General features: G+C 46.9%; 1 long non-coding RNA gene across 7 annotated transcripts in view; it reads left to right on the top strand.

Annotated features, from left to right (window-relative positions):
- The window catches only part of LOC135304783 (uncharacterized), an 81,279-nt gene that overhangs the window by 16,529 nt on the left and 37,257 nt on the right, over positions 1–27,493 (top strand). For 5 of the 7 annotated variants that reach the window (XR_010366027.1, XR_010366025.1, XR_010366024.1 and 2 more), the window contains exons 3-5: positions 24,245–24,383; positions 24,608–24,788; positions 25,234–25,344. This is a non-coding gene — a long non-coding RNA (uncharacterized LOC135304783). The remainder of the gene's footprint in view (positions 1–24,244; positions 24,384–24,607; positions 24,789–25,233; positions 25,345–27,493) is intronic. The other 2 variants (XR_010366026.1, XR_010366023.1) reach the window with 1 other exon arrangement.

The following is a 27,493-nucleotide window of genomic DNA, read 5'->3' as shown; positions in this document are numbered from 1 at the left end:
CTTCTGGCACCTGTCTGACAAACTCCATGTCCAGCAAATACAAGATGTACAATTCTACAAAACAAAACAACAATTAATTTTCTTTTATTAATACATAAATATAAGTATAAATACTTTAATAAAATATATTGCATAAACCTTTCCAACCATTCAATATCTATATATAAAAACATACAACAATTACAAAAAATATTAAATAAATAACCAAACGATAAAAAAATCGCAATTAAATAATCTATTTAATCAGCTCACACCAATATAAAAATATAAAAGATATAAAATAGAAAAAAAAATAAAATATATAAAATATATAAAAATTATGAAAGATATAAAATATAAAATATATTACAAAAAACTTAAAAAAACCCCATATATATCAACATAATTATCATAATATTTATACCTCATCTACTTCAATATAACTAACAATATATTATTTTTTATATATTTTTATAACTAACATACCATTTATATATTTTTTATAACTAACAAAGGTTTAAGAAAGCAATCAAAGCAATATTCATAATTCAAGCAGGAGGTGAAAATATTAAAACCCTAATTACTAAAAATTTTAAGCTTTCTATACTAACAAACACCAGTGGTGGGTGCAATTCAGCAGTGCTTCAAAAGGTTTAGGTTTGTGTCACCATGGAGTGGGAGGAAGGACTGGCTTCCAAACCTGTGATCATCATGTCCAGGCCATTGTGGCTTTTCTGCTGCACCCCCTGGCCAAGCTGTGTGATTTTGGCTGAGGTGGAGGCAGGGTCGGGATCTCAGGGCAGTGATTGGGGTGGAACTGGTTTTGGGATGCAGAGGGCTTCCAGGAAGGATGTGCTGTGGGATGACTCTGAGCTGCAGGGGCCAGGAGGCCAGCTCAGTGTGCACAGTGGGATTCTTCCCAGCTCTCAGACTGGGATTTCTGGGGTTTCTGGGCAGGAGGTGACAATTCCATCCCAGGTCTGGTGCTGCAAATGCTGATTTTCCATCCCTCCTTCACTTTGGTCACGTAGGTGCTGAGCCTTGTGCGAGGGTCAGCGTTGTGAGGAGAGCATGGATGGGTGGCATTGACCCCACCCCTGCATTTTCCATGCCTTTTGTGTCAGGTGCCCAGCCCTGAGGAGCTGCAGGTCACCTGCACAGGGGTCCCTGCACAGCCTCCCACCCCTCTGGCACCCCAGAGCCAGCTCCACTCTGGCTGTCACTGCGTGGACAAAGGCACCCTGCAGGACTCCGAGCTCTGGCTGGGCTCAGCAGCTTTCTGTGCACAGCCCTGAATCCCACGGGGAGTTTCCAGCCTTTCCATCATCTGTTGCAATCCCGTGGTTATTATGGATAGCAATATCAGTACCTGGAAGCTCTTTGGTGGCAGTTGCTGTTTCAGAGGCTATTAAGCTTGCAGCTGAACACCTCTTTGTCTAAGCTAGCGCCTAATCTTTCACATGACAATATCTTTACAGCTAGACCCATCTGGAGCCTGAGTCAAAATCAGATTCACTTTCACTTGAAGCTGCAGATTTGGAGAATTACACTCTGTCAGCAGGGGAGGGGGGAGAGATTTTTGCTAAGAAGATGAAGGAGATATTTCCTTATCTGTGAAAGGCTACAAAATGGTGTGCTGCTTTTGGCTGGGATGGAGTTAATTTTCTTCCCAGTGGCTGCTGTGTGGCTGTGTTTTGGATGTGTTGATGACACTGGGATGTTTTTGTTGTTGCTGAGCAGAGCTCACACAGATCCAAGGCCTTTGCTGCTCCTTGCACTGCCCCACCGGTGAGGAGTGCACAAGGAGCTGGGAGGGGACACAGCTGACCCCAAGTGTCCCAAGGGATGCTCCATACCACGTGTTTGGTGATATAAAGCTGTGGGAAGAAGAAGGAGGGGGCATTCAGGGTGAAGTTTTCATCTTCCTGATACCTTAGGATTTAAGTTTTTCTGTTCTGCTTTGGTGTGCAGCTTGTAGCTTTATTTTAAGTGTTACTGGGATCTTTTCACAGGGTGGTGAAGACAAAACAATCCTGTTCTAGCTGGAGACTCAAGGACAATCTCTTCAAACTTCAGGCCCAAAGCATAAACAATGTGAGAAGAGGAGGGTGGGCAAGCAAGCAAGGAGGATGAAACTTCATCATTTGAAGCTATTAATTGGACTGTTGACTCCTATATGCAAATGGACTAAAACTTATAAAAATGTGAGATCTTGTGACCTCTTTTGCTTCCATCATCGAGCCATCTGGGCAGAGCCACGGCTGTGGCTTGGTACTGCCAGGGTGTGGCCTTTGAAGACACTAGATATATATTATAAATATAAATAAATATAGAAATATGTAAATTTATAAATAAATATATAAACATACATGATATAATATATAAAATATATTTTAGATGAATACAGAAATATTTTAATAAATATTATATATATAAATATATAAACATTAAACATAAAGTGAAGGCACTTTAATAAATCTCCACTTTATTCCTCTTAACTCCATCTAGCCTCTGATCCAGCTCCTTAAGGCATCAGTTTTGGTGACCACGTGTGATGAAGCCCTGCTTTCCTGGGGATGGCTGGACACCTCCCTGCCCATGGGGAGTGGAGCAGGGACTCCTTGTTTTGCATGTGTGGTTTTGCTTTCCTTATTAAATTGCCTTTAGCTCAAGTTTTCTCACTTTTATCTTTTCAGTTCTCTCACCCACCCCACCAGGGGGGAGTGAGTGAGAGGCTGTGTGGGGCTGAGTTAAACCACGACAAATGGCAGCATTAAATCTCTGTCAGGAGATCTTAGCAGGGATAATGTCTTTCTATGTCAAAAATCAACCCAAACAAACCAGAGATAATGGACATTTAGGTGAAAGCAAATGATCTATGATTTCTGAGCATGCAGGAATCTGGGTAATGAACTACTTGTTCAGATGTCTTCTTTTGAGTTCATTAGCTTTGTTCCACCCTCCACTTGGTGTTTTAATATATATTCTAAAACATTCCTTGCATCACATTCCTATCCCTCTCTTTCAAAATCTGGAGCAGCTTAGTTCATAGAATCATAGAATGGTTTGGGCTGGGAGGGAACTTCAATATTATCTTGTTCCACACCCCTGCCATGGGCAGGGACACCTTCCACTATCCCAGGGTGCTCCAAGCCCCATCCAGCCTGGCCTTGGACACTTCCAGGGGCAGCCACAGCTTCTCTGGGCACCCTGTGCCAGGAACTGCCCACCCTCACAGGGAGGAAACACTTGAATTCTCTCTTGATGGAGATCTGAGTTTGGCTATGATGTGGAGAATGAAACAGAGGTTCACGTATTTTCCATGCTGCTCACTGCAGAGCTGGGAAATTACTAAGCTGACACCTTCTGTTTGTCTCCGTGTTTGCAGTGCTGTGATGCCCCTGCCAAACAGGGAGAGTTATGGATGAGAACTGCTGGGGTTTTAATCTTTGCTGCTGCAAGCTGGAGGCAGCTTTCAAAGGGCTCCAGTCCTGTCTTTCTGAGAGTTTTGCTGTTCAGGGAGGTTGTGCTGGAGAAATACATCCCCTCCAGCTGTCCTTAGTCCTCCTTTTCTTCAAATACCCTTCCCTTCCCTTCCCTTCCCTTCCCTTCCCTTCCCTTCCCTTCCCTTCCCTTCCCTTCCCTTCCCTTCCCTTCCCTTCCCTTCCCTTCCCTTCCCTTCCCTTCCCTTCCCTTCCCTTCCCTTCCCTTCCCTTCCCTTCCCTTCCCTTCCCTTCCCTTCCCTTCCCTTCCCTTCCCTTCCCTTCCCTTCCCTTCCCTTCCCTTCCCTTCCCTTCCCTTCCCTTTCCCTGGATTTTTTTTTTTATTTAAAAATCCACAGCAATGCCCCTGGAAGGAAAGATCTGTGTGTCCTTCAGGCACAAAACTATGCAGAGATGGAAGATTGCAAACAGTTGCTCAGTGTGAATAATTCTTCCTCCCCTTTGGGGGTTCTTTTTCCAGCTTACATTCAGATATACTTTCTCTTTTCTTTTTAAGAAGTCTTCCCAAATACCAAGTCTTGTACTCCCACTCTTCATCACTCATGAATCCTGTTTTTTACCACTGTATTTTGTTTTGTTGTTTATTTAAATGTATATTAATGTGAAGAATTTCTAAATGGTGTAGCAATTTTGTTTTCTTCCATGCCCCTATTTGTATTGGAAGACAACTTGTACAACATGATGTGAAAATATTCCCATATTTTCTAGTTATGCTTTATCTGTCTGGCTCTGTGGTGACCCTCTGACCAAATAATATCCTCAGTCACTTAGATATCCTCATTATAACCATTAGGTTAAGTGCTGAGCAGAAAACATATATACTGTACCTTAAGTTTCTAATCACTGTGGCAGAGTTTAGATTGGTGCTATCTTTTTTTAATGGCCAGCAATTCCGTTTCTTGGATGAGGTGGTTAATTGGTTCTTTATTGTCTATAGCCTCAGCAAAGCTTTTTTTTTTCCTTTAGTGTTTGTGAAAACCTTTTACCCTCCATTTTTAGTGTTATTTTTTTGGAGAGGAAATAGCAGAAAAGACTACAAAGTGCATGTGATTTTGCAGGGATTTAGAATTAAAAATTGCTTTTCCAGTGCAATGAAAAATCCCAAGGAAGCAAGAATGTGTAAATGAATCTGAAACTGCAGCTGAGCTCTGAGTCCTAACTTGAGGAGAAGGGCCATTGGGGGCTATGCGGGGGAGTGAAATTTAAGGAAAATTCTACTGGAGACTTTTCATTTGTTGCTGATTTCCAGGACTTTGCAGCCACAGAGGTTGGAAACTTATAATTATCCTTTAGCACAATTATGATGATTCTCATGTGTTCACCTGCCAGTAGCAGCTGAAGCTGGGTAAAAAAAAGCTCCTGAAATAATTTAAGATGACGAAATAAGGAGAAGTTAGGAATATTGCATTAGGCACCTGAAATGTTATCTGTTTAAAAGTGCTGTGCAACTGCTATTTCATGGATCTGGCCTGAGGTGCCAGGCCAGTCAGAGATGTTTGTGTGCATGGAGTAGCTGCAAAATCAGCTGGATTTTTATGAAAAATATGAGCTAGAGAGTCACAACGTGTATCAGAGGTGGGAATGGTGTGCTGGTTGTCCAAGAACTGAGCAACACTTGATGTTCCTGCAGGCAGGCAGGGACACTCCAGGTTGTGAGAGTGACCCCACTCCAATGCTGAATGCTGACCTGGGAGCTGGAGGTTGCAAAAAACCCCTCAGGTTTTCTGTTTTTTTTTTTTTTTTTTTTTTTTTTTTTTTTTTTTTTTTTTTTTTTTGGAGGCAGAGGAGGAGAGTTTCAAGTGTGCTGAAGTGCCCTTTTGACTGAGAAGGTGACACTGGGGACACTGGTTTGTTATGGGCTGCCAAGGGCAGGAAATGCCAGCGCTGCACTTTCACCTTTTGCAGTGGAGGTTGTTTTCCTTCTTAATCAAACTGAGGCCGTCCTGGTCTGCTCTGAGCCGTGGGCTCCAGCCCGGAGGAACTCATTCCTTGTGGGTCACTAATTCTGGGGAGGAGGGGGGCCTGACATCTCCCTCCTGGGAGGTGTGGTGGAAAGGTCATGTGCAAAACGGAGAGAAATATATTTGTTTCCTCTGGCAGGTACTCACTCCTGTGCTCATTTAGCACGGGTGTTTACAGATGATGGATCCAACTCTCAAAAATCTGCTCCTTTATTAAGTTTTTTGAGGAAAGAGATGCAACCATTTTGGGGTTTCTGCAAACACAGGTGCCATGGTGAAAAATAGACTGAGTTCTGAACAAAAATTAATCCAAGCCCTGAAAGGACTTACTTTGCTAACAGTATTTGTATTGGTGCTGCAGATATGCCAAATCCTCGTAGCTCGATGAGTTTGCCTCAAAACTTATTAATGAAGTTGTTTTAGAAGAATTTTTTTACAATGAGGGTGATTATTGTATTTGTTGGGAAATGTCCTGACAAAGGCAAGAATGATGAATCTGACTCCATGTTCTCAGAAGGCTAATTTATTACTTTATAATACAATGTTATATTAAAGAATACTATAGTAAACTGTATGAAAGAATACAGAAAGGATACTTAGTGAATGCTAAAAAGATAGTAATGAAAACTGATTGGCCAAAGAATGAAAACAACTCACAGCAGAATCCAATGAAACAATCACCTGTGGGTGAACAATCTCCAAACACATTCCACATGAGCACAACACAGGAGAAGCAAATGAGGTAAGAATTGTTTTCCTTTTCTCTGAGGCTTCTCAGCTTCCCAGGAGAAAAACCCTGGGCAAAGGATTTTTTCAGAAAATGTGAATGCCACAGGTGATAAAAGCCTGGCTGTCCAGAGAGGTGGTGGATGCCCCATTCCTGGAAGAGCTCAAGCTCAGGCTGTCCCTGTTCATTGCAGGGAGGTTGGACTGGGTGGCCTTTGCAGGTCCCTTCCAACCCAAACTATTCCATGCTAATTAAGTGATGCCTGAATTTGTGTAAGAGAGGAAAAATCCCTTCAGGGCACTGTTTTACACAGAAACAGCGTGTGATGAAGCACATTGTGAAGCCTCAGTGTGCTGGGGCAGGCTTTGGGGAGGACAGGGAGGAGCAAAAACCTCAGAGGGAGCACAGGCATTCCCTGCCTGGCTGTAGGAACCTCTCTGGGCATCTGCAAGCCCGGGGTGGATAAGCTGCCTCGCAGCCATCCTCAGCCCCACAGGGAGCCATGAACACTTATGTTAGCTGTGCTTACAGCACGTTATTCCTTAGCTCTGCACTTACACAGCACCACTAAGCACCTGCTAATGCTCTGGAGGATTTTTAACCACGCACAGCTTGATTAAATACAAAGGGAGCCAGAGATGCAGGGGAAATGTGGCTGTAGTCACACAAAACCCAGTGCCTTGTGTGGGATTTTTGTATCCAAACAAGCTCCTGGTGATGACACCACACTTTCTACCAGTGACTGGAACAGGGTAGGACAAATGCACCACTAAAATTTCCCTTGCTGCTTTACAGAGGTTAAATAAAAGCAAGGGATTTGTTTCCTGAGCAAGTCCCTCTGATTTACAGCCACGTGGGCAAGAGCAGAGCCACTTCCATTAGGAGAGCAGTTTGGAGAAGGAGCACCACAGCAGTGAAACAGCTTTGAACTCTGCACGGTGCTGATGAAATGCCTCCCTTGCACTCTGTCCCACTGGGAGCTGCTCCTGTGGAAGTAGTTTGAAAACCCTTATGGCTTTGTGGTTTAGGACCAGGTGTGTGCCCGGGGCTCACAGGAAAGAGGTTGTTTTATTCACCGGGAATGCCCAGATGCTGGGTCCAGCCTGCTCCTGGGCTCTGCTGGGATGGCAGGCACTGCTGAGGCTGGACTGGGAATCTGGGAATGTTCCCCCTGGGAAGAGGCCATGGATATTTCACGGGGAGGCCGAGGCAAGAGGGGAGCAGCGTTCTGAGTGAATTGTCAGCAGCCTTTCTGTGTGTCCTCCCCTCGCCTCCGCTTTCTCCTCACCGACATATCAGCGATGTTTATTAAGAGATGACAAGTCTATCAGGCCTCATAAGCAGCCTTTCACAAGGAGGAGATCTTATATCCAGAGAGCATCATCAATCTTGTCTCTGCTCTGCTCTTCTGAGCAGCTGATAGCGAGCAAGGCTCCATCCTCTTCCCCCTCCTCCCCTTCCCCAGCCCTCTGCAGCACAGCGGGAGCCAGCACAGAGATTGGATTTGCATAAAGTGTTTGTGGAGAAGGGAGGGAAGGAGAAGGAGAAATGCAGCAGCAGGAGGTGGTCCAGGGATGTAGAGTGAAGTGCACCCCAATCTGCTGCCCAGGCAGCTAAAAACTGCCTAATTTTGGGGGGGGAGGTTGACACTGAGAAGGGTCAGGGGGTTTGTAGAGGTCAGAAAATCCCCCTCTAGCTGCTGTGCTGGTGGGTGTCACCCTGAGTTTTTAAGTTTTTCTAAGCCTTTTGATGTTTACATTATTGTAACGAACTTTCTCACACACTTTATGTAAATAACTTATTGTTTTGCATTCTTTTGTGGAGGAGGAGAAATTTGATGGGCTGTTGGTTTGTCCAGTGTCATTGGAGAGGTGGCACTTTCACCTTCCAATCCACTGTCACTTTTGGAAATCTATAAATGTTGGAGCCAGAAATTAAAAGTTCTTTTTACCTTGGGAGGGCTGCGTGTCCAAATTGTGTTATTTCGTGTCCTACAGCAACAGGTGGGGGCAAGGTGAGGAGTGATGCTGCAGTCCAGCTGTGCCCCTGAGATGCTCCTGCCTGGGGAAGAGCCATGCACACCTGGTGTTGCCCACAGAAATGTGATTGCCTCATCCCTGGAAGAGTTTAGGGCCATGCTGGATGGATCTCTGAGCAGCCTGGTCTAGTAGAAGGTGTCCCTGTCCATCAGAGATGATTAGATTACCTCTGAGGTCCTTCCAGGACAAGCTGGGACTCTGTGGCTCTCTGATCTCTCCAGCTCAGTGGTCTTTGTTGGGAGCTGTGGCTGTTCCTTGGGGCAGAGGCTGCTGGGAGAGGGATCCTGTGCAGGCTGAGCAGGTAGAGCAGATCCTTTAGCTGTGAGAGGTAGGGTCAGATCCAGAGAGTAAAGTGCAGGGGCTCAGAAATCCTCTCTCAGAGCAGGAATCATCACTTCTGTTTCTGTTTTATAAAATTCATCCTATCTTGTAAATTTTTTTTTGCATGATCTGCACACTTGACACTCATGGTGAGCTGATTGGTTGGAAAACCACTGTTACCTTTCCTCCCTGACCAAATTAAGTTTCTTGTTATTCCCTCTGCCTCCTTTTTTTTTTTTTCTTCCCTTCCCAGTTCTTAACATTCCTTTCCTCTGCTTTTATCTGAAGATCCTGACTATTTAGGACCAAATTTTGTGTGCAGATCCAGCCCTGAACAGCAAGACTGTGCTAAGAAAAGCTGCCCATTGCCTCTTAGAGATCCTCCTCTCATGGCTCTGCTCATGCTGGCAATGCCTTGTTCTCAGGGGAGAGGAGATGGATTTACTTTTGGGAGCTTGTTAGGGAGCATAGCAGTGAGCTTTTCCCACCAAGTTTCTTTGTTCCCTGGTGTTTCCAAGAGTTTTATGGCAGAGAGAGGGAGCTGAGTGACCTGTGGGGGAGTGGATTTTAACTTGTGGCAGCTCAGAGCTGAGCCTGGATGTCCTCAGCTCCCTGTCTCCCTTGCTGGGAGACTATAAAATCACCTTTATAAAATATATATAATCCTCCACCAAGGATTTAGGCTATCAGGCTTGCAAGTGTGGGACGAATGTTGACACATCCTCGTTAAAAATGTTGCTAAGCCTTGCATATCTGATGTGCTTTCTTTTTTAAACTAAAAACTGTAGACATATAAATATAACCAGGATGCACCTCACCAAGTTTTGCAGAGACAGACAGTTTCCTGTCTGAAGATGCATCAGAAGAGCTGGCAATTTCCAGGAGTTCCCATTAAAAGTTTATGATGAGAAATTGAACACAAACCTCACAGAATATTTAAAGCATTAAAACTAACCCTGTGTGAAATTTCCCAGCCATCCCTTTAGGAGGAGGTAGGAGTTTATGCTCCGTTTTAAGGCTCCTTGAGCACAGCCTCCACCAGGATGGCACAGGAGCTGCCTGTGCTAACAAATCCTCGTGGGACATGTGGTGGAGAGAAATATGAGGCTTTCCTGGAGGCTTTTGGAGTGTGATCCCATTTCCTTGAGCTCAGTGGGAAATCTGTTACCATGCCATACCCGGAGCTCGAGCCCCACGCTGCCCAAAGAATCTGGCTTGGATTGAAAACAAAAGCTGAGGTAAAGAATTGGGAAGAGGAGAGGTGGCAGAAAATGGCTCTCAACTGAGTAAAGGCCTGTCAGGAAGGGAATGGTTTGCTGCATTTATTGTTTAGGTGTGAAGGGATGGTGGGAGCTGCACCGAGATCTGTTTGATTCAGGCTGGTGTTTGTGATGGCTCCAGCCCTGCGTGCTTTAGTGGAAGGTGGAGGAAACTGAAGAGCAGGCAGCTGCAGGGGGATTTATTCCCATTCTTCTTTGTCTTTCAAAGGTCATTGGAAGCCCTAAGGGTTTATATCCTTCCAAAATCCTGTAGCATTATGATTAGGTGTCATTAAACTTGCTGCCTGTAATGTGCCAACATTACCCTTTTGATTCATACACATTTTCCTCCTGTCCTTTTCCTTGGGAGTGGGGAGGGAACAGCCTGACACATCTTTCCTCTGCCCTGGACTCTCAGGATCCAAGGCAGTGCCAGCACTCTGAGCCCAGGTTTTCTTGCTGGAGAGCAACAACTGATGCTGCAGGTTTTGGTTTTGTCAGGTCTCTATTTTCCCAAATGAAGCTGCTGATTAATAAGGGACATTTCAGAGGCAAAGATAGTAATTCCTGGCTTCATGGGATGCACTAGAGCTGTCACAGCTGTGCAGCATCACTTCACTGAGAGAGGTGTGCCGTGTCCCACACTGGTCACTCTGTGGTGGCTCAGCCTGGGCCACCAGCCAGGAGGGCAGGTAGCAGGGAGGGAAATCAGATACTGCAGGTTCTCCATCACTGCTGTACCTCTGCTTTGGTGTTCAAGGGGCTTCACATGCTTCATGTCCCCTCTCCTGCAGTAGAGGGGCACAGGGTTTTTCTCACACCCATGCAGCACTCGGTCATTGATGTGTTCCCCCCACTTTGCTGTTCTGGACATTTGCTTCCCTGGGCCAGGCCTTTGCTGGGGAGAGGCTGAGGAGGCTGGAAGAGGTCACCTTTTGCAGTCTGGCTCTGTAGTTCATGTCCAGCCAGCAGTTTCTCCATCAGACAGGCTCAGTGGCTCAGCCTCCTTTGCACAGCAATCCCTCAGGGGGGTTCCCCAGCCTCCCTGTGCACACATGGCTGGGAAGATGGAGCTGGAATTACTCTCCTGTCCCCTGAGGTTGTCAGGTCAGCAAGCGTCACTGCCAGGAGAGGCCATTAAAGGAGCACCCCATAAGTTGTCTTATGCTGTGTCTGTGCTGTTGCAAATCCCTTTCCTTGTCAGGAAGGCTGCCCTGGGCCGTGGGATGGGGATCTGTGGTCCACAGGGAGAACCTGCTCTGTGTAGGCAGTGTTTGAGGAGCTTGGAGAAGCTGCCAGGGGAGTGGCAGCTCTCTTGGAGCAAAATGTCTTTCCCACTGCTGCAGAAATTGGTACTGTGGAATCCCAGTTTTTGTCTCGCTGCCAATCAATGAGAAAGAGGGAAGGAATGAGAGTTTTCTCCATCACTTTGATGCCATTTGGGTTTTGCCTTTTTTCTTTATATGTTCTCTGTATTCCATACATTTGTGGCTCTCTCTTTGTATTAGTGACCCATTTTTCCCAGTACTTGTCCGTGGCCTTTCCTTAAGCAGAAAGACAAAACAAATTCCAGAGCTCCAGGCCCTGGGGGTGCAAGGCTCCTATGCTATCTTGGTTCTTCCTGGGAAGCAAGGCTGAGAACAACTCTTTGAGATACATTTTCATGCATTAGTGCTGAAGGGGGGGTTCCAGAGAAGGGGCTTAGCCTGGGGGGTGGAATTGGTGCTTTTTATCAATTTTTATCAATTCTGCTAATTTCATAAAACCTCTAAAACTGTATTCACCCCTGGAGGGGGTGGGTTTTTGTGGACATCATTCCATAACTGCCTTCAAATAAAGATCCCCTTTTATATTACCTCTTCAATAAAATTATCCTAAGTTTCATTTCCAGCTTGGGGAAAAAGGCAACAACCTCTGTTTGCTCTGAAGCACACGTGGATCAGGAAAAGGCCCCTTCCCAAACTAGAAATGATGAACCAGCCAGCTTCATGCCACCAGCATGGCAGTGGTTGTGCGATGGCTGATGGACCCCGTGGCCGCCGTGGCAGCGTTCTTGTCCCCTCCCAAACACCACGACTCAGGTCTGACCGTGGAGAGGAGCAGCTGCAGCCTCCAGGAGAGCCCCTAATGAGGCCAGGATCTCCAGCACGGGGCCTGCTTTCTGTCAGCTCTGGGAGGAGGCCGTGGGTAATTGCCTCTCCTGTCTGCTCCTCGCTGCTTTTGAGGCTCATGCGCTCGGAGAGCGCTCGGATGCGTCGTTTAAAATTCTGATGGCATGTTGTCAGGTCAGCACGCTGCAACACGGGAAGGGATTTTACATCCTAAGGATTCCGGTGTCATTCCTCACTGTGCTGCTCGCCTGGTGCTTTTTTACCTGCTTGAAGGTGGGTTTCTCTGCTGTGGGGTTGTGGCTGTGCTGGTCTCCTCTCACCAGACCTCTCGGGTCTGTGATTGCCACCTCAGTTTGGTCTCATGTTTGGGGTATTCTGTATTGTGCTGGATGAGCTGGAAATGGCAACAAGAAAGAAGGTTGAGAGGAGAGAAACCCGAGATCACTATAAATTGCTGTAACCCTTCCTTTACCTGATGTTAGCACCTTGACAGTGGGGAAACCTTTTTATAAGGTTCAATCTGATGTTTTATCAGCTGTTTTTGAGTGCACAACCTTGGCTTAGAGTTGGAATCTGTGCTTTAATTGGCCTGTGTCTACAGAGCTGGGTAATGCAGCCTTGGTTGTGCAAAGCTGCCTCCACTGTGAAGGGCATTTTCTGCCAGCAGAGAGGAGGGTCCTGGGGGGAACACTCTTACCTGCCTTTGGCAGCACTGGGGAAGGACTCTTGGCCACGTGAACTGAATCTTGCTCTCCCCAAGGTGGCTCAGCTGCCTGAATATTTTGTACAGTCTCCCTGGAAAACAAACCTAACAAAAAAGCAGGGTCTGGCCTTGCTGTGGAGTGGGAGAAAAGTTTCTTTTTCTATATTGCTGGGCCAAGGACCAGGTTTGTGGTCCAATCTGTCCTTCTAGCAGTCCCTGGCTGTCCCAATGTGACTTGAGCTTGGAAAAGGAATGGCGTGGACCTTCTGCAGAGAAGGAAGAACCCTGGTGTAGACAGATGCAGAAGTGGCTGAAACAGAATAATATTTTCAGCTGGGGAGAGCAGGGTGGGTTTCTGCTGCCCACGAGCCAAGTGCAAGTGGCACACAATGGGGGGAAGTGATGGGGTAAGGAGAGTGCCAACATTTCTGTGCCTGAGTGCAGGGGTTCAGCTTCTGTCTCAGTGTTTTACTTCACCCATGTGTCACTGTCATATTTTCTGAAAAATCCCTTTGCCAGGATTTCTTCTCCTGGGAAGCTGAGAAACCTCAGAGAAAAATGAAAACAATAATTATCTGATTTGCTTCTCCTGTGTTTTGCTGCTTTGGAATATGGTTTGGACATTGTTTACCAACAGGTACATGCTTCATTGGTTGCATGTGAATTGTTTTGACTTAATGGCTAATGATGGCCAGACTGTGTTGGACTCTTGGAGTCATGTGTTTTCAGCAGTATCTTACTAGCTTTCTGTCTGTATCCTTTCTCTATTCTTTAGTATAGTTTAGTATAGCATTCTTTAATATATATTATAATATAATAAATTAGCCTTCTAAGAACATGGGGCCAGATTAACCATTCCTCCCTTCGATGGGGGACCCTGAAAATTCCACCCCCGTGCCTGCTGCCTTCCCTGTGCCCATCAGCCTGTTGGTGACTGGGGTGAGCACAGGAACACCAGGCATGCCAGCACTGGAGCCAGAGTGGCAAGGAGGCAGTCCAAGTGTCCCCAAGAGTACAATCCCAGCCCTGTCCTGGATTTGGGGCCACGGTTGGGAAGGGGAGCAGGGTAGTGCCTCTGGAGCGATGCTGGAAGATGATACGGAGGGCATGGCAGCTGGGATTTGGAGGGTGGATTCATTAGGGGATTTTTACATTTCTTTTCCATTCTTGCCGCTCTCCAGGACTGTCATCCGTTCGGCCAGGAGGTGGCTCTGGAGCACGCTGTGGAGCCGGGCACAGCGTGCAGTAGCCACGGCGACAGGCAGGGAGAATCTCCGAGCGCCAGGGGCTGGCGATGGAAGGCAGATGGCTTTCCTTGGAGCTTCCAGACGGGCTGCGTGCGTGTCCTCTGACACACACATGCACAGGCAGCCCCGGCTTATTCCCAAACGCCCCTGACACCGTGGGCTCTGCTGCGATGTTTGGGAAGTGGGGAACATGCTCCTGGTGCTGGGAACAGGAGCTTGGCTCAGGCTGTCCTTGGGGAGCGGGGATGACTCCGAGCAGATGCAGGCTGCTCTGCAGAGCTCCAGACCTGTGAAAAGTTGTTGTGCCAGGCAGCCACTCCGAGAGGAGCTGCATTTGTGCTTGCCAAGGTCCTCAGGGGTGTAGGGTATTGTAAATGCAGGCTACCCCAACAAGGGGAGAGAATGGTGCATCTGACTCCATGTTCTCAGAAGGCTAATTTCTTACTTTATGATACTATATTATATTAAAGAATACTATACTATGCTAAAGAATACAGAAAGGATACTTACTGAAGGCTAAAAAGATAATAATGAAGTCTCGTGACTCTCTCCAGAGTCCCAACACAGCTTGGCCCTGATTGGCCAAAGAGTGAAAACAACTCACATGAAACCAATGAAACAATCAGCTGTGGGTAAACAATCTCCAAACACATTCCACATGAGCACAACACAGGAGAAGCAAATGGGATAAGAATTGTTTTCCTTTTCTCTGAGGCCTCTCTCTTGCTGCCTTTCAGCTTCCCAGGAGAAAAACCCTGGGTGAAGGAATTTTTTCAGAGAATGTGAATGCCACAGTGGGGCATGAGGGGCAAAGCAGGGAAAGCCTTGACAGAAGCACAGAGAAGCATTGCTGCTGTCTAGGAAGATTTTGGCATCCCAGGCTTTGGAGAATGTGCCAAAACTTGTGTCTGGCACACACAAGGCTGCCAAGGCTGAATGACTTGCTTTCTGTCATCCTTGGGCAGTGCTGTGCCCCTGGCAAATGGAAAACTTGGTGCTCCTGTGTGAGTGGAACAAGATCACGGTAGCCCAGGGCTCTCTTCGTGGTTGAAACTTTGGGATGCCCTGGAAGCAGGGAATTCCTGCTCTCTTCTTAGTGCTGTGATATGGTTCCTAGTGATCTCCTCTGTGCTGAGGATACAGAGAGGTAGCTCTGGGAATCTCAGTAAGTCTGCACTTTGATCTCCTTTAGGAGCTCAGAGAGGGACCTTTTACAGCAAAACTTGGAATTCACATTTTGAAGAGCAGGAGGGATGGTGAGAGTCAGGTGGGACAGGGTTCCTCAAAGGACAAAGAGAAAAAACAGGCCTGGAGCTCACCTGGGCTGGAGCAGAGATGTGTCAGTTTGTTCCATGGAAGCACCAAGGTGCTTCCAGCTTTGTCTCTTTATCTCCACTGGCCCAGCAGAGCTGTTGGCAGCACTGCCCAGAGGTTCTGCTTCCTTTCCATCTGCTCTGAGATTAATGGAGAGCCTTGCACTGGCTTTGTGGGTTGGAGTTCAGTGCTGAAGGCTTTGCCTGTTGACCTGCAGAAGGCTGTGGCAGCCCCAGGGGCTGCAGCTGATCCTCAGCCTCCTCATCCTGCTGAAGGCTCCCCTGCAGCCAGTCCTGGGAGCCAGGACCAGCAAGGGCTGTGAGGTACTGGTTGTTTGCTCTTCACATCCTATTTGGTGAAAGCTGAGGGAAGAGGAAGGGCTTTAATTCAGCTCTAGAGCCTCTGCTGCCCACTGCCTTGTGCTTTGCCAGTGCTGTGTGAAGTGGAGAAAGGGGATTATTCAGCACCACTGGTCCCAGTCTTCAGTCTGGGAGCAGACTTTAGAGGACAGACCTCAACCCCAGGTCCTTGTTTGCTAAACAAGCTGGATCTGGAATTACAGCTGATTTGTTTCTCATTGAGAGCTGTAGGGCGAGACCTTCCTCTGTGGCCTGAGATAAGCTGCAGGTATTGAGCTGAGAAATCCAAACCTGTTGCCATATTTCAGGATGTGCAGCGAAGCCTGTCTGCTCTCTGCCTCCCTGTGGTTTCCTGGGGAGCTGGAGAGGAAGAGGAGAGATTCCCCAGGCTCCATGGGAGGTGCAACTGTAATTCAGTCTGGCTTGCTGGACCCGCAGTCCGCTGTGGGCTGTTGAAGGAATGTGTGCTCTGCTAGGGTTAAATGCTTACATGAAATCAATAGAAGTTTTATTGCCACCACGTGATGTCAGCTGGAACTCTGCCACCCGTAATAGAAGCTGGGTTAGGTCTCCCCCCTCCAACTACAGGACAGATATATTGGTCTAGACAACTGAAAAATAGTGGTATATTGGGAGGCTGCGTTTTCATTATGTAAATGGAGCTCTACAGGAGGATTAATTGATTATTCAGTTACTATGGATCTGTCTTGGATGCCCTGGCAAGATGAGAGAACCTGATGGAAGCTCTCCAGTGGTGCTGTGTGGCAGCACAAAGGAGTCCTTGAGCACCCCCTGCTCCCCTCCAGGCAGTGCCCAGCTCGGGTGTGGTGCACAATGCTCTCCCTACAACAGGAATTGCTTCCCAGGATGGTGTAGGTGCTTTCCTGCTCATGACTGGTGACCATAACCTGCTACAGGCAACAAAATCTCACAAGAAATAGTCAGAACTGACCTATTTAGTGCTGTTTGGAGGGACTCACCTGTTGACCAAGTCTTGCTGGTGGCAGCTGGACACTATGCAGAGGGCTCCAGAGTAAATATGCTGCTGCAAGTGCTGGGAGCTGTTGAGATACATCCATTTTTGGAGACTTGCTCCTAGCTTAAAAAAAAATTATATTAAATATATATTAATATATATAGATATATAAAAATATATAATATGAATGTTTATAACATATTATTTTATAAATTATTTATAAAACATTACATTTATTATATATGTTTTGTAATATATTGTTGTAGCCTCAGTCCAGCAAGTGAATGATACAGAAACAGAGGGGAAAAATCAGCTGGGGGAAGGAGGACACCATGATTTTGTGACAGGTACAAATATCTATTCATGTGCAGCTTGAGAGCCCTTTAGGGTAATTATTAGTGGACAATGTGAAGCTCCAGGTGAATGTGGTGCTATTTAGGTGTTAAGGTCAGTGTCCACAGAATATTTTTGATTTTTGCATATTTTGGAGCATGGATAGGCTCCGGAATTTTGGAGCTCACAGGAATGGCAGCTGTGTGGTTGGTGCTGCTGTTCTGCTCTCATTCCTAGGTTGTATCTGGGGCATTTTAAGAGCTGCTCTGCAAACATGCTGAGGTCTTCACTGCTGCCTGCATCACTGGGGTGCCCAGGTGTGGGGACAGCTGTGGAGCAGCTCTGCTCCCTCCCTGGGAGAAGAACTGTGGGGTTTTTTGTGGGTAAGCAAGCAGGGCTATCATATCTTCATAGCTAGATATGTCCCTTCTGGTCAGACAAACACATTATAGCACAGGGAGTCTTTTCTGACTCAGAAATACCTGTTCAGCCCTCCCCAGCAGTGGGAAATAGAGCTGCACACTCTGTTGGGTTCAGATTGCTGCAGGAAGAAAGGACAGCTGTGGTGAGATGGATGCACTCACTTTCTGCTGTCCTGCTGTGTGGGATATAATTGCTTTATCCTTCTCTGTTCTTCCAAAACCATTTCGATATTGCTGCCCAGATCAAATTTTGTGAAGAACATTTTAAAACAAATCTTAGCCTTTGGCCTGAAATACATCACCTGTGGAAAGTTTTACAAACAATCCCGATATTTGGAGTCTGGGTGGGGAAAAGCTGTGATATTGGACAAGTGGAATTTAGATCCTTGTGAGTAAGTGCAGATACTGGAATGGAGGGAAGGGAAGGGAAAAAGTCTTTGGGAATTGGAAATGGTCAAGTGTTGAAAGGAAGACTTGCTTATGCTGATGAAATAAAGAAATTTGCTTCTATTTCCATGCCTGTAAAACAGGGAAAAATTAAAATTCAGCCATGTCAGTAAGTGTGACAAACTCTTCCAGAAGTTTGCAGAGTGTGTCACAATCCTGCTGAGAACAGGGCATGAAACTTTCTGGAGCCCAAAGTAAGGACCAAAAGAGATGAGATTCTCTTTTTCTATGAGAAGAGAACAAACTGTGGCCAAGTCTCCCCTTTTTGGGGTGACAGAATTGCACGAGACTGCTGCAGTGGTAGATGCTTTTTACACTCACAGCTTGTGAGATGGCTTTTTACACTCATCCTGATGCTGTGGAGCCAGCAGAGGAGACTAATTGTGAGACTGGCAGCTCTTTAGGTCGAGATTTCCACTGAAACTGGAATTTATGTAATTTATTTCATTTAAACTTGCTGCTCCTTTGTTCAGCACTGGCTGTGGAGAGGCAGCTCAGCTCCTGCTTTGTGCTGCTGGCACACCTCATGCAGCATGAGGTGTCTTTGCTCTTTTCCTGAAGTCACCAAGCTCTGAGGATTTCAGTGCAGAAACTTTGCAGACACGAGGCTTGTTTGCAAGGCAGACATGCATTTCCACATCCTGTCTCGTGGATTCCCGAACAAAGATGTTTACAGGAAAAAAAAAAAGCAAAAGAAAAAAAGCACTAATGCTATACCAGGAGGGGGAAAGCATAATGTATTCTTCAAATGTTTGTATGTCAGCAAAACGCCTGCAAACCATTCAATAGATTAATCCTGTAGCTGGCCTAAAAGGAATGGATTTCTAGCCATAACTGAGATTGGGAAAAATTGATTTCCATGTTCTTGTTGACTGAATAAGATGAAAACAACTGCCTTGGCACTCATTACTAGGCCAAGAATTCAGATCTCTGCTGGTGAACTGCAGAGCTGGGCTGAATACCAGAACTAGCCCAGCTCAAGAAGTGATGAAAAAGGGGCTTTTCAGAAACCAAATCTTAAATATTTCTCATTGTGGAAATGGGATTTGCAGCAGATCATGGCTGCTAAAGTAGCTGGTGGCTTTGTGTGGATGGGTGGCTGGATGCTTTGGTCTCTCAGCCAGAACTATGAAGGCACTTCTGGTAATCAAAAATGTGAGAATGGCTTGGTCTAGGTTGTCCATCCAGCTTTAGAGTAAAATTTCATTTCAAGAAGCAGTTCAAAAGAAGATATTTAAAATATGTTTCGGTTCCATGGAAGATACTTCTAAATTTACTGTTAAGAAACTCTAAGTAAGGGTCTTATGCCATGGCTGAGCTGGAAGTTCTCATTGTTTTCCCCACCTCTGACAAAAGACAGTAGAAAAGACAGGGGAAAATACTGGCTAGGTCAGGAGGTGACTTCTGCAGGTGGGACAGCCATGACAAACTCTCCAGACCCATCTGTGTTCCCTGTGTAGGGAGTCCCCAGCTGGTCTCTCCCAAGTTTTTCCAGGCTGGATGAGCTGCACTCACCCACCCATCTCTTCAAATGCTTGGGACCGAGGGAGAAGATCTACACTTTGTTGTCACATCATTTCAGGAACTGTTTTTCCCCTGGGACTGGCTCCCATTGGAGAACCCTTGTGCAGGAAGCAGACAAGGCAAGGGACACAAACTCAGTTTGAGGTCCCACAAATCCCAACATCTCCCAGAGCCTCTTGTGTTGTGGATTAGCCCAATGCAAAAAGGCAAATCCCTGTCCTGAAATTCCCTGGGAATCACAGCAGCTTTTGACTGACTGCAAACAGATCACTTGATAACCCTCAGTCTTATTGACACAACTCCAAAAATACGCTGCAAAGTGTAAATAATAAATGTGTAGTATCCGCACTGGAGCAAGTAAACACCGCCTGATGTTGTCTGATATTTCACTGGCAAGGTGTCCTCGGTGATGCTCCAGCAGAATAATTTTCCAAGCGAGTGGCTCGCGTGACAGGTGGATGTGCTGAGCTCACGGAGCTGGAGCTGGGAGCCCCGTGCTGGAGATGGAACAGGAGCAGCACCACGGGTCCCTCCTGCTGGCTCCCGGCAGCTCGGCAGCCAGGAAGCGCCTGGCACGCTCAGCCCGGCCTTGCTGACAGGGGAGTGCTGCTGAAAGCTTTCTTCCTGCTGGTGGTGTGGATGTGTCAGCTTCCGAGGCTGGATGACACACGGATTAATAATTCATGCTGGAGGTATTGACTGGTGGGAGCTGTTAGGAGCCTCGCCCTGGGTGAAGGAGCTGCCTTCCTGCTCAGGTGCTGGGGTCATCTGTATCACAGTCTTACAGGCCATGGGTTCTGCACTATTTCACTAACAAGCTGTAAAATGGTTCTGTATCTACCTCTGCAAAGTCTTTTAAGGATAAACTGTCCAATTAGGAAATGACACACAAATTATTTTTACTTTTAACCCAATGACCAACCACCTGTGGCCCGCAACGTGGACTTTTTAATCCAATTACACCCAAATATCACCCAATACCAATGGAGAAGAAGGTATTTTATCTAATGCTATCCAAACCCATGGAGAAGAAGGTGAAGAAGAAGGACCAGCCACAGCCCTAAAACCTCCATATTCCTTTATATATATTACTATATTCTAAAACCTTAAACTCTAAGTTTTCCACCATGTGATATTACACATTTTTAATCAAACTATATTATAGGCGTGTTTTAATCAAACACACCCATAATCTCAGTTCTATCATTCAATTTTGGAAGCCTTCTCCACAGCCTCAGGGAAAATGCAGTTTTCTCTTGAGGGTCTATGCCTTTTAACACAGAAAGTCTAAATATCTCAGCATCCAGGGTTCCAACAAAGAGTCTCCCCATGGCAAGGTGGCTGCCAGATCCTTTCCAGGGTGGCAGCTCTGGCAGCCAAAACTGCTTCTTGTTACCCAGAGCATGCTCCTATTCTGCTTTTTGGAGCATTACAAGATGTCTGGAGAAGCCAGACTATTGAAGACCAGCTTTCCATAACTTGCAGGTGGACTCTTGTGCCTGTTGGTCGCTGGAATGCTGAGTCTGAAATAGTTTTTGTGATAGGGTGGTCCTCAGGATGGACTCTGCAGTTGCTCCTGCTGTGTGCAGGCACAGCCTGCAGTATTCCCAAGGGGATTGCAAGGCAGCAAAGTGTACATTGGCTGACTTGACCCTGAGGGAGCAGCATCCCCCTAGAAATGGATGTGATTTCCAGGAACTGGGAAACCGTGGTTTGTATAAATGTGAATTTTAAAGGATCGAATGTCTGTGTGTGCTGCTGTGATCCTGGATGGAGGGTGCCACCCTCATGCTGTGTGCCACCCTCATTGTTGTGTGTCATGCTGTTTGGCAAAGATTTTCCTTCCTGGCCATGCGGAGACTCTGCAAAGTCTCTGAGGTGACCTCAGGGCTGCACAATAACAGCCTGCAATGTCTGTAGTAGTGAGTGGCAGACACAGGAGACCAGGCATGAGTGTCCAGGAATCCTGGGAAGCTGCTCTCAGCTCCAGCAGTCACAGAGCTCCCCAAGATCTGCCTTTCCTCTCCTCTCATGGTGCCTTGTGAAGGCTGAGCTAGACCAGAGGCTAGAGAGAGTTAAAGAATAAAGTAGGGATTTATTAGAAGGCCTCAATGGATCAACCTTGGGCAGCACAAGAGCCCAGCCAGGGCTGCACCCAAGGTGAACCCAAATGGTCACAAAATGGACAACCAATTACGAGGTCTTATGCTTCCATAAGTTCTGCTCCATTTGCATATTGGAGTTAATTGTCCAATTCCAGCTTTAGCCCACGCAGTCCCATCCTGCTTGTTTTTCTCTCTTCAGCCCACGTTGTTTGTGCTCTTGGGCTGAGATTTGGATCATTTGTCCTTGGTGCCCAGCTAGAGAAGGAATTGTTTTGTCTCCCTGCTCTGTGCAGAGAGCTCACCATCCCCTGATATGAAGCCCAGACTCACACACTAAAGCAGCACAGAATCTGAAAAATATAAAAGCTAAAACTGAGACATTGCTCGGTGCCCAGTGTAACATTGCACTGACTTTCCCAAGTAAGATGTAAAACTGAGCTGATGGACTTTTTTGAGAGCAAAGCTCTGTTAACAAGAGCAGGGAGGTTAACCTTGGATCCCTGCCCAAATTGAAGTGGATATAATCTCTAAATGGCTCATACCAAAATGAAATCCACTTATTGAGGGGACGTGTCCCTCTCTCTCCTGTAGCGCTGCTGTGCTGAGCACAGAGAGGACAGAAACTTGTGGGTGAGTGAATTCTGTGCTGAACGTGTGGGAAGCAAACCAGGCCTGTCTTCCTGGGGTAGGCTCTGTCTCCTAAGATATCCAACAAAATCAACCTGGAATCAAGGAAACAAAACCAACAGAGAAAAGATCAAATCCTGGCTCCAGTCTCTATTTTGATGGACCCTGGATTAATCCTGAGCAGTGCTGTCTTTCATGGGAAGACCTCACTCATGGCACTTTCCGTGGGCCAGGGTTGTGCTGCCATCCAGCTCTGTGTGATGGACAATGCTCCAGGCTGGAACAGGACTCCAGAGGCCATGGCACAAAGGTGATGTTCACCCTGGTCAGGGGCTGTGGCTAAAAGCAGCCATGGGGAGGACTCACCCTGAGTAAAATCTGTGCACCAGGAACCTGGGGAGCAGATATGTGTAGTAAGATGGAATAAGCTGGCTGCCTGCAATAGCTGTGCAAGCACTGGCTGCTGGGCTCTGAGGACTAAGAGTTCTTCATGCTGCAAAATGCAGGATCTTGATGTGCCTTGGTCACCCAGCAGTACTGGACCAGGTTATGGGAAGCTTCCAGCCTCAGCTTCACCAAACACGTGCTCTGCCTAATGCAATTGCTGCTTTGGAGATGCTGAGAGGTTTCTCTCCCCCCCACCTCTTAAAAAGAGCATATGTTCTCACTACTAACAAGCAGGTTTGCAAAGAGTCTATTTTTAAGATGATTACAGGGTATCAGTAGCTGTTCCAGTGTCAACTGTCGGTTTTGTTTCCTTGTCGGCAGTAAACTGTTGGCAGGTTTGTGCACCAGAGGTTTACTCCTTCCCAGCTGTAATTGCACAGCACGGAAATTATCACTTGCTCTGTGCATGCCTCTGCTGGTTCATCCCTCTGAGCCTGCTGCTCGCCAGCAGCTCCTCCAAGCACTGAAGAGCTGTGCCGTGGCATCTCCTGCTGGCAAAAGACAAGGCCTGGCCAGATCTGAGCTGCACAGATGAGGCTGAACGTGGCATTGTGCTCAATATTGGTGCTTCCTGCTTTGTTGCACAGGGAAATAGCCCAGGGTCGGGTTCCTTTCCCACTAAGGCAAACACAGAGATGATTTTTTGCAGGCAGTTTCCCTCGTCTGCTGTATAAAATTAAACCTGCAGCTCTGAGATCTTCAGGGTGGGGAACACCCCATGATGATTTGGTGATTTGGATGATTTGGTGGCTGGATGTGTGGAGAACTGGTGCTCTTCAGCTCAATCTTTTATTCACCTCAGCTGGTGAATAGCTCAGCCTTTCTGCATCTCAGATCCCTGTGTGCCTGGCAGGCAGAGCAGCACGGCCAGACTGCACCAGGCTTTTCTCCACGTGGCCACGGAGAATCTGAAGTCCTCTGATGGAATAAAGGATGTGAAGACCTCCTGCTACAGCCAAAGCTGTGTTGGCTAGAGGGCACTGGAGTGTTAACTCACGCCATCCCTTCATCCTGCTCCCACACTGCTCAGCCAGAGGTGACTTATGGAGGAGGAAGCAAATAGGATCCTTTATTGAGAATTAAGGAAATAGCATTGTAAACACGTGCATCCTTTTATTATTTTTTTTCCCCAAGAGTCTAAGTAACCCCATGATTTGTGACTGCAGCTCTGCACACAGAGGTGACGAGGGAGGGCAGTGGGAAGTGTCAGCTAGTGGGAGGAGGGCTCAGAAGTTCCATTCCTTACCCCACAGGGCACATCCTGTAGGAAACAGCCACTTGAAGTACACTTACTCCTTTTCCCTTGACAGGCATGAGACGATGACGATGCCTGGGTGTGAAGTCTGCTCCAAGGCCTTCAGTGCAAGTCCTTGGCACACCTCTTCAGACTCAGCCTTCCCCCCTACCCTGAAAGTTTCCAAACTGATGGGAGACAAAGCATGGTTGTGTTTCCCGGGCTGACACCTCCTGCTGAGCATCCTTCCCTGCAGGAATGGCAGTCCTCTCGCGTTACTCTGGGGACACGCCGCCGTGCTGCTGATGGGACCAGACAGGATCCGTCACTGTGCTGATGTGTCTCCTCCACAAAAAATCCTAAATGACACCAGAGTCTGAGAGACGGGGAACAAAGGGAAAACAAATAAAATTATCTGCTCGGTTTGGTCCCCTCTGGTCATCTGTCATCCCAGTCTGGCGTGGGGGCTGTGGAGGAGGGCTGGGGTTTGAGGGCTCTGGGTTGGGGATATGAGAGGGGTTTGCTTTGTTCACGTGAGACCAGCAAGCCTGGCAGGCCAGGACGCTGCTTCTGCTGGACTCTGTGGAGTCTCTGTCTCTGTTTCAGCTTGTTGCTGGTGTCCAGGCTCCTCTGAGTGCTGCCATAGCCAGACCCTTGCACTGGGGCAGAGCTCGGTGTCGCTGCTGCTTCACAAGCATTGGAAGGACCTCGCCAAGGTCGTGTGAGTGTCTCTCCCTGCCTCAAGGTAAGATCACCTCTAACTCTGTCACTGCTGTACTAATCTGTTTGTAAAGACCCTTGGGGATACAGGTTGCTCAACCTCTTCCAGGACTTCTAACAAGAATAATTGTAACAAGCCTAGAAAGTGTGTTGAGGTGTTTTTTTTGTTTACTTTTCTTCCTTGCCTCAATTCTTGTTTATGTTCTGTGGTGGCTGAGGCTGAGGAAACATTTTCCTTCATGTTTCTAGGAGGCTGTTTGAAAGCTGCTCTCAGATCAGTGAGGACCAACTGGGATGGCTGTGCTCCTCTGCAATGCATGTGACAGATGTGTCAGCTCTGGGCTTACTCTCTCCAAATGGTTCATTTCTGTCTCAAAACACAGTGGCCAAAAGCAGAGCACCAGACTTATGATGAAAATCAGCCTTTAAGGTAAGAAGCTGAGATACTTTTTCTTGAGCAAGATGCATGGGGAGCCTGTCTCATGTGAGGATGCTGACAATTAAACCTTCAAGGCATCATGGCCTTAGCTCTTCAGAGCTGCCTGTCTTGTTGGGCAGGGAGAATTCTCCCAGATGTGTTTTCTTGTTTTAAATTGTCTGGTGGAGTTTTTCCCTCTCTTTACACAGCTGTTATTTCCAGCCTCAGCAGTTGAAGGTACTTTAAAATTGGGTGGGTTAGTGCTTGTGAAATAGAGTGGGCTGTTCATTTTCATGGGATTGAAGAGTGACTTACTGTTCGTGTCCTGAAAATTGTTTGTTTTGCCTGGAGGCCATTTTGCACAGGAACTTAAATTGTTGGCTTGACTCTCCTTTTGTGTAAGTTGTCCAAGTTGAGAGCTGTGTGTTCTGTAACAACCTCTTCTTGTCTGTGATAGCAGCCTTTTGAGACCTGCCCTAATCAGAGTTTTGGGTGGCACCACTCCAAAGTGTGCTGGAACTGGAGGGAAGAGAGCAGAGATGGGAAAGGACAGGTGCATCCAAGTGAGGTAAGGAGACTACCAAACACAGGGCAGCCAGACCAGAAACATGCAGATTATATAAGCACAGCTGGGCTAAAACTTGGCAAAATAGTCTTTCTGGTCTTGCAGACTATCCTCAAGGAAATAATTTTCTGTGGACCTCGCTGAGCAGAAGAAAACACAATGGAGAAAACAAAACATCCATTTCTTTAAAAATGCCCCACCCTGACTAGCTGCAGACCTGGAAAACAGCCTTAAAAATAAGCAACCAGTAGCTCTAATTACCCTGGAAGGCCACCACCTTCTCTTCCACAGGCAGGGGAAGCAGGCTGGGAACCAAAGGTACCGGTGTGGTGACAACAGAGCTCGTGAGGAAACCACTGGGTCTTGTCCCTGGGCAGCCCCAGTTAAGAAAGAAATACATCTGCAGGCTCCAAGTCCCCTGCCTGCTGCTGGGACTGCTCGCTGGTGATGACATCTCAAATATGTTTTAATAACCAGAGGCTGTTAATAAGCGCTTGCTACTTCACCAGCTTAGATGCATCTCTTTAAATTTAAACAGGATTAGATAAGGTAGGGAGATTATTAAATACCCAAATGAACATTAAGCAGATATATTGGAGGTTTAACAACTCTGCAGCAGATTGTTAAATTGCTCTAAATATTTCCCTACTAGTCTGGGGGTATTTAATTAAAACAACCCCTCTAGTCCTGTGTAACGTGCCTAGCAGGCCTACAAGCCCTGCACAGGGCAGGACCTTAATTGGCAGCGTTACCATAAAGCTGAGCCTTGCTCGAGGACAATTAAAAAACAACAGCCTCCCCCACTCCCCACCCCACCCCTCAAACCACCCCAAGCCCCTCTAATTAGTGTGAGAAATGACGACAAAACAACTCCGAGTGTCTCCAGTGACAGGTGCACAAATAACAAGGCTGATGAAAGATTTTGCAATTAAGATTGCGCTATGAAGATTAATGGGATATTTTCATAAACTGATGTAAGACTGCCTATAACCCAGTTGCCTCCACGTAACTCCATCTCCTTCTCACCAGCGCTTCTGTATCTCTTATTACTCAGATTTCCTTCACCCCCTCTTTCCAGCTTGCTGGGGGTTTTCATCCCCAGCCTTTTTTTCCAGGTGTCCCATATTTCCTGGCATTTCCCTTCTCTTGCTTTGGCTGTTCTTGTCAAATCTTGGGATTTCTGCTCCATTTAAACTTCCTGGCCAGGGTGGAAGTGGGGCTGTCCCCGTGGGCTGTCCATGTGGTGTTGCTCCATCACGGGCTGTGTCCACTTCCAGTGGCTCACTGGAAGGTATTTTCCAGGTTTGTTAAGGATCCAGCTGCAAAGCACACATCTGGCTCTAGAGCCACGTGTGTCCATGGCTTTCCAAGGCCCAGGGGTCACATTGCCTGTGCTGCTTCCCAGCAATGTCTCCCTTGAGCGTGCCAGCGATTCTATTAACCCAGATTAAATTGGTACAGCCACTGCTTGATAGGAAGCATTAAACTGGCAGGGAAGGAAACTGGGAGCTGGACCAGACACCCCTTGCCATGCATCTTTCAAAGAGTGGGATTTGTGCCTCTCACCTAAACCTGCTCTGTTCCCAAAGACATTTGCCTGTTGCTGCCATTGTTGTGACTCTGTTACTCCTAATTGCCTCCTGTTATTCTTCATATCTCCAAGGCAGACCAGTACACAGGGAATTTACTTTTTTTTTTTTAATCTAGTGAAAGCAATGATTGGACACACAGCCTCCAGTCCTGCTTTTCTTCCTCTCAACTGCTGCCATACACCAGTTTTGATGTCCATCTCTTCAGTCTGTCTGTCTCTCCTCCCTGCCCTTAAGTTTCCTTCCTGACCTTTTCCTCAGCCCTCCCAGTGGCTTTTAGCTGTGATTTTTCTGTGAGACCTCAGAGGTATTTATCAGCACAAGGGTTCAGAAGCTCTGGGCTGGATGTAAGTTGTGCCTGGCTGGAGGGAGCTCTTTCTTGCTGCTTGCTTTTTCTTGTTGTTTTTTTTTTTTTTTTTCCCACATAAATGATGTGTTGGAAGAGACACCTGCCCAAACCTGCAGCCCTGCTCCCCCCAGGGCCCTCTCACCAGCCAGGCTGCCTAGGACTCTCAGAGCTAGGGGTGAATAATCCCCTGCACAGGGATTTGGAAATAGTTATG

Source organism: Passer domesticus, chromosome 7 (genome assembly GCF_036417665.1).
Source record: "Passer domesticus isolate bPasDom1 chromosome 7, bPasDom1.hap1, whole genome shotgun sequence".
In the NCBI taxonomy this organism is placed as follows: Eukaryota; Metazoa; Chordata; class Aves; order Passeriformes; family Passeridae; genus Passer; species Passer domesticus.
Note: the sequence above shows the minus strand (reverse complement) of the source record. Positions and strands in the feature narration are given on the sequence as shown.